This window comes from Galeopterus variegatus, unplaced genomic scaffold (assembly GCF_000696425.1).
Source record: "Galeopterus variegatus unplaced genomic scaffold, G_variegatus-3.0.2 Scaffold5046, whole genome shotgun sequence".
NCBI lineage: Eukaryota > Metazoa > Chordata > Mammalia > Dermoptera > Cynocephalidae > Galeopterus > Galeopterus variegatus.
The window spans coordinates 156,315-168,507 of NW_007731157.1; positions in this window are offsets into that span (position 1 = coordinate 156,315).

Sequence of the window (12,193 nt, forward strand, 5' to 3'; positions counted from 1 at the left end):
GGCGGCGGCCGGGCGGCGCGGAGGGGCGGGGCCAGAAGGCCTGGGCACCGCCCACCCGGGGTTGCCAAGTCGGGAGTGGCCGCGAGGTGGAAAGTGGCTGGGAAGTCCAGGAGGGCGCCTAGAGGCGGACGGTTTCAGGAAAGCTGGAACCCCTCTTCGTTCCCTGAAAAGCTGGGGAAGAGGGAATGGCAGCAATTTAGGGCCAGAGAAAGGACCGCAATCCTGGGGTCGGATTTCTAAAAACTTTCTCATTCCATAACAAGGACCTGCCTTTATTCCACCGTGCATGAGTTAGCGCGTCCATTTTGCAGACGAACAAACTGAGGCGCAGAGATGATCACAGCATGTTGGTGGCAAACTACGCTAGGGCCTTCTCCGGCACCCGAAGGAGGCTCAAGCGTGTTTTGTACCTCTCAGTTCAGGGTACGGAGAAATGAATATTAAAAGGGAGAGAATGTCGTTATATTGGCTGAAATCAGATTTTTATTGGACTTTTTTTTTTTTGCACTTTTGTTATAGTTTACTAATTTTAGTTGTAATCATAAGTTAGGGATGAGGACAACCGTTATCTTTTTTAAGGCTTAGGGTCTCCTGAAGTGAGCTCCCACCTTGCTCCCCTGCCCCGTAGAATATAAATTCATTCATTCAGTCAGTCACGCATGCAAGCATTCGTTCACACGCACCCAGGAGCCCACGTGTGAGCCACAGGGTTACCTGAGTGTTACACTAACCAAGGCATCAGCTCCGCCTTCTTCTTGACACCCCTTTCAGGACCGCTCAGAACAGCCCCACCCCCCAGCAGCCCACCCCTTCCCCTCACCCCAGGAGTCCTCCCTCTTGCCCCTGTCCCGCAGCTGAGAGATGGGGACTGGCAATGCCACTGAATACACTGTCTCGCCCTTAAGGTCAGTACCCGTGACCTGCAGGTCAACCTTGGCCTCCCTGTCCCTAATGGGGCCACAAAGGGACACACGCTTCCTCCCTTCCCCCTCCCCGCTGGTATTTCACACTCCCAAGTCACCTGGTAGCTGGCCTGCCTCCGCCCTTGTTCAAATGAAGGGGGCAGGACCCGGTGGAGGGCCTACTCCTCCAGGAAGCTGAGGTATAGTGGTGGCCCAAAGGAGTGGAGGCAGAGCTGTTTTTGAGCCCAACTCCAACACTAGCTTTGTGAGTCCTCCAATCCTCATTACTGGATGCCTCTGAGACTTCTGCCTCATTTGCACAACAAGAACAACGCCATGGAGGTGGCTAATACATTAAGTGAGGTGATGTCTGCAAATAAGTAACCCACTCAGACAAGGAATCATTATTTCATCACCTTCCCTAGAGCCCTACAGCCCGCCCGGAATCATAACATCCCCTTTGCTTCTAGAGTTCTGAAATCCCCGGGTTTTCTCTCCTGGCTGGAACTAAGCTGGGTGCGGATTCGACCACCGGGCAGCGGGAAAACCCGGGACGCGGGATCCTCAAGCGGGCGAGCGGGCCGGGCATGCGCGGTAGCGTCGGGCTGGTTTGAAGCGCCGCGAGGGAGCCAGAGCGGCGCCCAGGCGGCTCGGGCAGGGGCGGGGCCGCCGTATATGGGAGCTGCGTGGGGACAAACTGCGCGGGCCGCCGTCTCGCGGGGGCGGGGCTCACATGCACGCAGCTGAAGAGCGCCAACCCCGCTCAGGGCCACCCGAGCCTGGGGGGATGTCTCGGTGCGCAGGGGGACCACACCCGTCTGGGCCCGCCCAACTCTAAGGACGACAGTATTAAACTTTTTAGGAGTAGGTCTAGCTTATTCATTAAAGCAATTTGCCATGTGTGGGGCTATATAGGTTGGTTGGTTAGGAGCATTTATTCTTGCATTCATTCATTTATCTTAACTGCCCACATGTGTTTATGAACCCCCTGTAACTGGCAGACATTACTATTTGGCACAAAATAGACCAGCGCAGACGGATAGACACTTTAGACCCCCAAACAGCACTCTTCGAGCTTTTGAATGGGAGACAGTAAAGATTCATCTCACAGCGGATCGGATCGGTTGGAACAGGCACTGAGCAGGGACTATTTCTGTGGGAAGGTGAAAGAAGTTTCTGAAAGGGAATATTAATTATTAAGATATGGGTTTTGCTGATCTCAAACTTTAATGTGCATACTTTAAAGTGCTTTGCAAACTTGAATGCTTATACGAATCACCTGGGATTTTATTAAATTGTAGATTCTGATTTGGTAGGTCTGAGGTAAAGCATGAGATTGTCCATCGAAATTAAGGCTGTCGAGGCAGAAATAATTCTGTGAAGTTTATTAGGAATCAAATGTGAGGATCAATTGGGGAAACACCATCCAAGAGTCGGAAAAGTGTTCCAAAGTTTATTACAAATAACAAAGGCTTTATAGACAGAAAAGTCTGAAGAAAACAGAAACAAGAACAAAAGTGGATTCGTCATTTCAAAGTTACTTTCCTTGTAAGATGGACACGGGGAGACAGAACAATAGGAAAATAACTGATTAGTTAACATCAGGTTACTTCAGGCTATCTCTTTGTGTAAGGATTAAAGCATAGGGAATGTCGTCATGCCTATTGAAGATTTAAACTGGCTTGTTCAGGAAATTGGCTGTTATCTTTCTCCTGACTTCTCAGAATGTCATACCACAACCTAAATGACTTGGAGCTTAGCAGATGTGACTCCATTTTGATTTTTAGTCTGATCTTTTGGGGCCTAGTACAAGAACTTAGTCCAAAATGATGGCCTCAGATAAGATTATTATTTAGCAAAGTGATACATTTCCAGCTCCCAGGAGTACAGATGCTGCCAGTCCGAGACCCACCCTTTGAAGAGTAAGGGGTTAGACGATCTCTAAGCAAACTGTGTGAGAGCTTTGAAATACTGATAGTGAAAAACACTCACAGGGGCTCTAAATGCAGGGCCCAAGAGGCCAGTGGATAGAAAATCCATGAGTCAGTATCAGTTATGAATTGCTGCGTAACTAAAGACCTGCTTAAAAACCATTTGTTGGCTGGCCAGTTGGTTCAGATGGTTAGAGCATGGTGTTGATAACACCAAGGTCAAGGGCTCAGCTCCCCTTACCGGCCAGCTGCTAATAACAAAAAAAAAAAAATTTATTATTTCTCCCAGGTCTGTGGGTTGCTGGTCTCACCTGGACTACACAAGTGGCTGAGGACTGGGCTCAGTTGGGGAGACGAGAAGCTGGTGCCTCTTTCTTTTTTTTTTTTCCATACTCAAAAAATGTTAAATCAGATTTCTTCCTGTGGCAAGACACTTTTGCAGTAGGGCACACCCAACACACAAGCCTCTGTTGGAGCCACGTTTGCTGATATCTCCCTGGCCAAAAGCAGTCACATGGCCAAATCAGTGTGGGTGGGGCCATTCACCAGGAGGGTACTCAGTGGAGCCACTAAAGTAACAAACCTACCACAAGGTCCATGAATTTGGATCTTGAGAAAGAAATCACATCTTTAATAGTTTTTAAGTAAAACATTTGCTTTCGTTATACCTGACACACTGACACCACTAGAAATCGCAGGTATTTTCTGTTAGAGTTGTTTTGGTTCTCTCAACTTGTTCTGACACTCCTTACTACTTTGAAATTATGGTAATCATTAGACTGCCACTAGATCTTGTTATTTAATGTAAGTACATATATTACTCTATCGCAAACTTATTTTCTAATATTTTGATAGTTGTATTTCAGTATTGATGTCAGAGGTAGGGTCCAGGGGGGTCTGATAGTTGGTTTCAACCCACTCCATCCTCTTACCAGGTTCCACAGGAGAGAATTCAAGAGCAGAGTCACTGTGGAAAATGAGAACAGGTTTAATATAACGAATAAGAGATACAGGTTCCATAGAGAGAGTGTGGCCTAGCTCCAGAGACTGAGCAGGGACCACACCAAGTTTAAGACAAAAGTAAGAAATACATTTTCAAAGTTCAGTACAGAGTGCAGGCTGACTCAAGAGAATGAGCAGCTGCCTGCTGAAAGTAAGTTTGATTCAGAAAGAAAGAAATACTCCACAGGCAGAGTGTAGGCTGGCTCCAGTAGAATGAACCACAGCCCTGCCCTCTGCTGGTATTTGGCTTTTATAGTTTTACTAGGTAATGCATATTCGATTAAGGGGGTGGTTCCCAGTTATGTAACATTAGTCTTGCACATGCTCAGTTGGTCTCTTCTTGGAGCATGTTTATTGGTCGGCTCCTGTCACATACACCAGGCATGTTGGAGAATATTATGTGTTCTCTGGCATCCCTAGTGGAAGGTCATTCAGCTACCAGGGTTATCTAACCCTTCTCTACTGAGCATGCCCAGCCACTGGATTTGCATAAGCCACCTCTTGTGGACTCATTTTCCCCATGTTGGTGCTGAAAATACGTCTAACTAGCAACAGTAACTTTCCTCTAGGGGAGGGCCTGAAGAAGGAGCCTGAAACCTTGGGAAGTGGCTTGTAACCCAGAGGCCTGTCCTGTAACCGGAGCCCAGGGAAACTGAGCATTTCCTATATCCGTATGATTGATTCTCTTTTTGATATCATGTATTTTATGCATTTAAAAATGTTATTCTGAAAATGTTGCTTTCACCAAACAACCAAAAGGGTCCATGGCACACAAATGATTAAGAATCCATGATTTAGAAATTCAATTGACTGGGTGAAGGGTATTTCTATTTTCCAAAAAGGTTGAATTGTCATGGAAAGGAGAAAAGAAGATTCCAAGACCTAAGTAAAAATCCAAATGGCCTTAAATAAAAATAGAGCATAAACCCTATTACCAAGGAGGTGTGTATGTGTGTGTGTGTGTGTGTTGATTTTATTTTGTTTGTTTTGATGAAGCTTATTTCAGTCTTTGTTTATTGTTGAAATTTTTTTCCTGATGTGTAGTAGTTTCATTATTGCCAGATAGTTGTGCGTAATTTAAACTCCCTGAGTCTTAGCTTCTTCATTTCAAAGTGAAGCAGCACTGTAATGAATGTTTACTATACCTCAAAATATTTGAATCATCTTGAAATTTGATTATCAGAAGAAAAATACTACATTCCTTTCAGCTATGCTTTTTTTTCCTTCCTAGCCTCTAATGAATAAAGTTGATTTACCTTCTCACAAACATGACTTTTAAAAAACCTTGATAAATAGCAGACTGGCACACTTAAGTTGAGACATAGGATACAACTAACATCTCATGAACACATCTGTTTTCTTGTGTGCTACAATTACTGACCACAAGCATTATATCACACAGTATGCTTGGGAGTGCCTTACACCAAGAGACTTAAGTTGAGTATAGGAGGTGTAGTGAGCCAATTAAAAAAAATAATAATAATAACAGGTTCTCCTGATTTTCAAAAAAATGTATAATAGTATCAGAGTCAGAAATCACAGATACCAAATTCAAATGCAGCACCATTTCATTGTGTAAGTCATAAAATTTAAAGGTATATTTAGAATCTTCTAAAATACTAAACATTAAAAGCAAAGATAATTTGAAAAAGTGTACTTTGGGGCCTGAGAGAAAACCTGAGATCCAAAGTAACAGTAAAGATAGTCACAAAAATCATACTTGGTAATTTAGTAAAGTTACAGGCAGGTAGTCTTGAATGCCAGCTTTCTTTTACAGAAGTGAATGAAGAAATCACAGCAGACTCAATTTAATAGAAACCGTCACCCTAAATTATAGTCATTTTATATACCTAGATGGAAAAGATGATTTACAATTGCATATAACTATACCTATGGTCACAAATAGTTCAGAATTGATGGACTTTATAGAGTCTGTGGCAGCGCTTCAACTTCTTAAGAGTGAGAAACCACATCTACTTGAAGGGATAAGGAAAAGTTTTAGGGATGAATTAGTTTTGGAGGTGGGCCTTGCCAAAGGGACAGAATTTGAACCCCCAAGATGGGTGAGGAGGTGACTTCTGAGGCAGAGGAAATACTTCAGACAAATGTTCAGAATTAGAAAAGCGAGGCTGGCTGGTTTGCTCATTTGGTTAGAGCTGGTGCTGATAGCACTAAGGTCCAGGCTTCCATCCTTCTACCAGCCAGCTACCAAAAAAAAAAAAAAAAAATCAGAGTTGGACAAGCAAGTCCTATTCCTGAAATAGTGAGAAATTATAATTAAAAATAATTATAAATCCTTCCTTTCCTTGCATTCATACCTTGCAATGTTACCTTGCAGCTCCTCTCAACCAGAGGAGGAATCTTCTTCTCCCCCTCTTCAATATGGCTGGCCCTATAACTTGCTTCGGCCCACAGAATGCAGCAGAAATGACTTCATATTATTTCTAAGCCTTGGCCTCAGAGGTCTTGCATGCTTCCAAACTCTGGCTCAAGGAACCCTGCTGCTGTGATGTCAGCAAGCCCAGGCTAGCCTGCTGAATGATGGTATGACCAGGTCAAACCCAGCACTGCCACCAATAGCCAGCCAACCATCAGATGGGTGAGTAGGGCCACCTCGGCCCAGCCAACCCCCACCAACTCATCAGCAAATCTCGGATGAATGAGTGAGAGCAGCTCAGAATGACTAAGCCCACCCAAACCAGTAGAAACACCAAGCCAACCTGTGGGCTTATGAGCAGTAGTACATGGATGGTTGTTCAAGCCATTCGGTTTAGGGTGTGTTACTGCTTGCATCTAAATACACCCTATATTATAATGAGAAAAGGCAATTCAGGAGCCTTTTTAATTATGCAGAAATTTGAGTGACATACAAATACCCATGAGCTAGGGCCCTGCTCAAGGGCCTTTGGAGTTGTAGTTTAGAGCTGAAAGAGTCTTTGCAGTCAGCTTTTACTTTACACCTGAGATCAAGGCTCAGACAGACAACGTGACTGTGGACACCACTTGCCTCACCTCTCTGTGGAACTTAAATCAGCGAAGCAGATTCATAGACATGTGTATGCTGTCTGAACACATTACCTGCATTCCTGCCTCCAAACCTTTGCTCAGCCTGTGCATCCAGCAAGAATGCCTTCTTCTCTCCTCCTCTCCTCTGTCCAGTTGTTAGAGCTCTAACTTCCCTAGTCTTCCTCCACTGCACCAACTCCTGGGATCGCTCCCTCTGCCAGATGCTTGGTACACGGTCAGCACCATTCACTTGTGACTCACTGGGGCATTTGAAACTTTGTCTTCTGTGTCTCTCTTCCAATAAAATTACAAATCCTTTAAGGGAAAAGAGCAGCTCATATAGTTCTCCGTATTTTCAGTGGTGCAAGCTTGGTAAATATTTAATGATGATTAGCAAAACCAATAAACTCATTACACTATTCTGGCTCTATAGGTGGCCAGTATATAAACATAAATTTCTACATGATAAGTTTTGGCCTATTTTGTCCTTTTTGTTCCTTCAACCAGGCCATGACATAAAGGTTATGCCATTTGTTACTGTCAAGCTTAATTAAGCCCACTATAATTCATTAACCCCTGTGCTTGCTTTGTAATTAACATTGATTAACACAAACGAGTACAAAACAGCCCATCAGCACTTTCCAGAAGTGCTGATTACAATTATATTGGTAATTCAATACAGTATAGAAGATGGCAGGATAGCAATTTGCACGCTCTCTACATGGGACACAAGTGCTACAGTGCAAACCTCAGCCAAGAAACAAAATGCATTGTTCATCTGATTCACCAGATCAAACCTATACCCTGTTAACCCACCCTATAACTGTTTAAACCTTGAGTAAGATTACTGAAGGCACAAGTCCAAGTCACTTGCTTAATTGCATTCCTGGGTTAAAAGAGGTAAGCATTTCAAAGCTGACAGACAGATGGTGGAGTGTCCAGTCACAGCAAAGCAGCCCTCCAGGCTCATGACAGACAACTGCGGGGCTGAGATCTCATTTTGTAGTTCTGGGATAAAGTCCAGGGTTTGATGGCAGCAGGTTAAACTGTGAAGATGCTCAATGCTGAGTGCCTCAGAGATGTTGAATGTGCAAAGCTCCAAGTGACTAACAACCTGGGAATAAACTCTGCCTACTCACCAGCCCTACACCCCAAATCCCATATTCCAGATTGTGCCTAAGTTCCCTTTCCACCTGACCTCAGCGGTCGGGGAGGTGGTCTTGCCTCCACGTGAGGGGGAGTCCACCATGCTCACGTGAGAAGATGGTAGATTGCCAGCAGGGGATGGGCACACATTTGAACTTCCACATATTTCAGGAATAAAGCTGGGATGCTTAGGATCCTCAGCAGTTTTTGTTCTATTATAAAGTAAGTAAAGTGGGACTCTGCACAGTGCACTCCAGGGAAGGATTAACAGAATTGATATCACTCAAATCAATTGGCCTTGTGCAGATGACGTGATAATGAGGCCATGGAGTTCTCACAGTTCACTGTTACTACCCCAGAAAGTACAGTATGGAAGTCGTTCAAATGCTCAAAAAGGAGTTTTAGTACAAAACAGGGTGTTTCAGAGCAGTTGCAGAGAGATTTGTAATCTTCATGAAGATCTCTAATATACTAAGACTTCTGTATACATGGGTGACTCATAGGAAAAAAATGACAGATGAAAACCTATGGAGAAATTTGCTGAAGGTCATACAGCTTCTAAGTGTTGAGGGTGGGGTCTGAACCCAGATATCTGTGTCCTTAGAGCCCAGGCCTTCTCCTTCAGTCCCTCCTCCTCGGCAAAGAAGTGTTGGAGGAATTGCCAGAAATGGAAAAGCAGCTGTCAGAAGCAGAACTAAATAAAGAGATAGGGAAAACAATAAATGCATATTGATACAAAGGGTCAGCCTTAAGCAAGACTTTGACATTGTACAAATATTAAATGTACAACTGGATGAGTTGTTTCATATGTATATACCCATGTAACAACCACCCAGATGAGATTTAGAATGTTTTTACCATCCTAGAACACTCCTTCGAGGTAAAGGATTTTAATTTTAAAGTCAGGTATATTGAGGAATTTTTATACAGTAATTTCAGTTTTTAGTGAGCAGTTCTGTGAGTTTTGACAAAGGCATACAGTTGTGTAGCTACCAGTACAGTCAAGATATATAAACAGTGCTATCACCCCCAGAATTTCGCTGTGCCCCTTTGTAGTATATCCCTTCCCCCCTCTCCAACCCCAGGCACCCACTAATCTACTTTCTGTTCTATAAGCTTGTCTTTTCTAGAATGTCATACAATGGAGTCATACAGTATGTGGTCTTTTGAGTCTGACTTCTTTCACTTAGCATAATACATTTAAGATTCATCCATGTTGTGTGTATCAATAGATTAGTTTTATTACTAAATGATATTTAATTACACACAGTCTTTATATCCACTTACCAGTTAAAGGACATTTGAGTTTTTTCTAATTTTTGAAAATTATGAATAAAGCACTATAAACATTCACATACAGGGTTTTGTATAAACCTAAGTTTTCCTTTCTTTGGGGTAAAAACTTAGGAAGTGGGATTTCTAGGTCTATGCTAAGTGCATGTTTAACTGTTATTTTTTAAAAAGCAAAATTGCTCCCCAGAGGAGGTGTACCATTTGGCATTCCCAGCAGCAATGTACAAGAGTTTTAGCTGCTTCATATTCTCAACGGCACTTGACGTTGCCAGTTTTTTTGTTGTTGTTTTTTGTTTTTCAAGCCATTTGCTATGTGTGTGGCACAGATTTTTGAAGCTGAACAATATGTTCATAGAGGTTATTGCTGTCTTCATAGAAGACTTAAAATCAATCTTAAATATATAACCATTTATTTATATGAGAGCAACTTGGCTCATACTAATTAGGCAATTCATGTTAATGTTCCTAACTGGAGTTGTTTTTACTTACTCAGTCCAACTTTGATTAGTGGTCTGTAGCTCAAGCAGCACAGAGGCCAATTTCCTTAATGCACATGTTTAAGGCAAAACTCCTGATTTCCTACCTGTTCCTGTCCTACAGGTGCACCAGAAAGTTAAGCTCCTCACTGCCTTCTGGCATCTTTAAAACTCTCAACAGCCTTCCTCTAATCATCCCAGTTTAGGTGTGTTTTCTATACCTAGGAAATAAAACATCCTTCTGGCTTCTACTTTCAAGAATTTATCTATCAAAAACAGTCCTAGGCTGGAGGAAGGTGGGGGAAAAAAATGCTTCATTGCAGTAAACAAATTGTCACACTTGGCAGCTTGCTAAAAAATTCAACCACTTTCCTGCTTAGCCCTCAATATGCACATGGCTGTACATTGCAATTCTCTAGAAGTAACCACTGCTGATTTTTCTGCCTCCAGCATACTTAGTCAGAACCTGGTCCTCCTAGATTTGTCACACAAATTCCTCCTGGCTTGTTGCTTCTCTCTGGATCTCACTGCTAATGTCTCATTTATTTGCATCTGTCTCTTCCATCTGCTGGTTCTAATGGCATGCTGTCTGTGATACATGTGCCACCTCCTATACACCACTTACGTCCCTCCCCCCTTGCCCCTCCCCACCCACCAGCTATTTCCATCTTTCTATCTCATCCACAAACAAATGAATACACTGGATGACTCGGCTGTCTCTTTTAATTTTTTTAACTTTATTATTTATTTTAAATAGATAATACATGCACAAAGAGCAAATTGAAAGCATACAAAAGGGCATATAGAGCTAGAAGCAATAACACCTTTTTGGAACTTGCTCATTTCACATAAAATATATATCTTGTAAAGCATTCCATCTCAGTATGCCTGTGTATACTACTGGTAGACTTCAAGAGATTTGACTCATTCTTTTTAAGAGTCGTATAATGTTCAATATTGTATACATACTATGATTTATTTTGCCAAGAAGTTTTGTAATGTATCTAAGATAATTATTTATTGATTTAAAGAAGGTAGAAGTTTATTTCATATAAAAGATGAGTAGAGTCAGGTGGCTCGGGGCTGGTACGAGTAGCTGCAATCTCAGAGACGGAAGATACTTCTATCTCTTTGTTCCTCTGTTCTTAAAATATGAATTTATCCTCACATTTGAAGATGGCTGCTTAAGCTCCAGCCCTCACTTCTGCATTTCAGTCTAAAGAAAGACCATGTATCTTTTCAAGAATGACACTTCCCAGGTTTCAGTTACCCCATTTTCCAAAACACACAAGGGAGGATGGGAAATGTAGTTACAATCTAGGGAGCCTGTTAAAAATTGGGAGTTCCATTAAGAAGGAAGAAGAGATATTAAGAATAGATAGTGTGTACAACAATCAGCTTCTGCCCTAGAGTTGTTGCAAGTCTTTTGCTCTTATATACAATACCGAAGAAGATTATCTTTGAGACTGTGCCATTTCACACTCTGTGCGAAGATCTGTAGAATTTCTGGGTCACAGAGTATGTGCATTTTAATTTTCATGGATATTACCAATTGCCGTCCATTGACAAGATACCAATTCACATCCTTACCAATGTTATATGAGAAGGTGTGTTGCCCCACACCCTCAATAGTCCTGAGTGTGTTCAAACTTTTTATTCTTTACCTGTACGATAGCTAAAACATGGTATCCCATATTATCTTAATTGAACTTAATAGGACTTTATTTTTAGTGCAGTTGAGTACTTTCTCAAATGTCTGGGAACCATTCATATTTCCTTCTGTCTGATCTATTTCCATCATCTGCCTGTTCTTTGGATTATTTTCTTGTTAACCTGTAGAAATTATTTATAAATTGGGAAAATTAGCATTTTCTCTGGTATTCGTTGTAAATTTTTTTTTGTTTTGGCTTTATTGTGTTCTGTTTCCATGCAGATATTTTTGTAAAGGAGTAAGCCTTTCTTTCCTCATTTCACAAATAAAGCAGGCTGAGTTGATTGCCTTCTAGTGATCAGGCAGAGACCAAATCCCACATCTTCGTCTGACTCTTCCTTCCCACTCTTCTTTGGCTTTGACCTTGTGGAGCTGGGGCAACAGCAGGAGCAACAGTGGTAACTGTGGCCACAGGAACAGCCGCCACAACAGCAGACGGATCAGCCAAGAAGGCCTTGACCTTTCAGCAGGTGGGAAGGAAGGTACCTCAGTCTCCATAGGCAGAGACAGGGCTGCATGTACCCACTGATGAGAGAATGGGGTACTGACGCAGTAGGTGGGTAACCAGTCTGCAGACACATGCTCGGGACAGGACAGACACCCTCCAGGAAGCCAGAATGCAGTTTCCCCTGTGATGTCAACCACTTCAGGCTGCAGATGCTGCCGTCATCAGACACCTGCTAGGTGACCAGTGAGAAGAAGAAGGGGACATGTTGGCATGTTCAG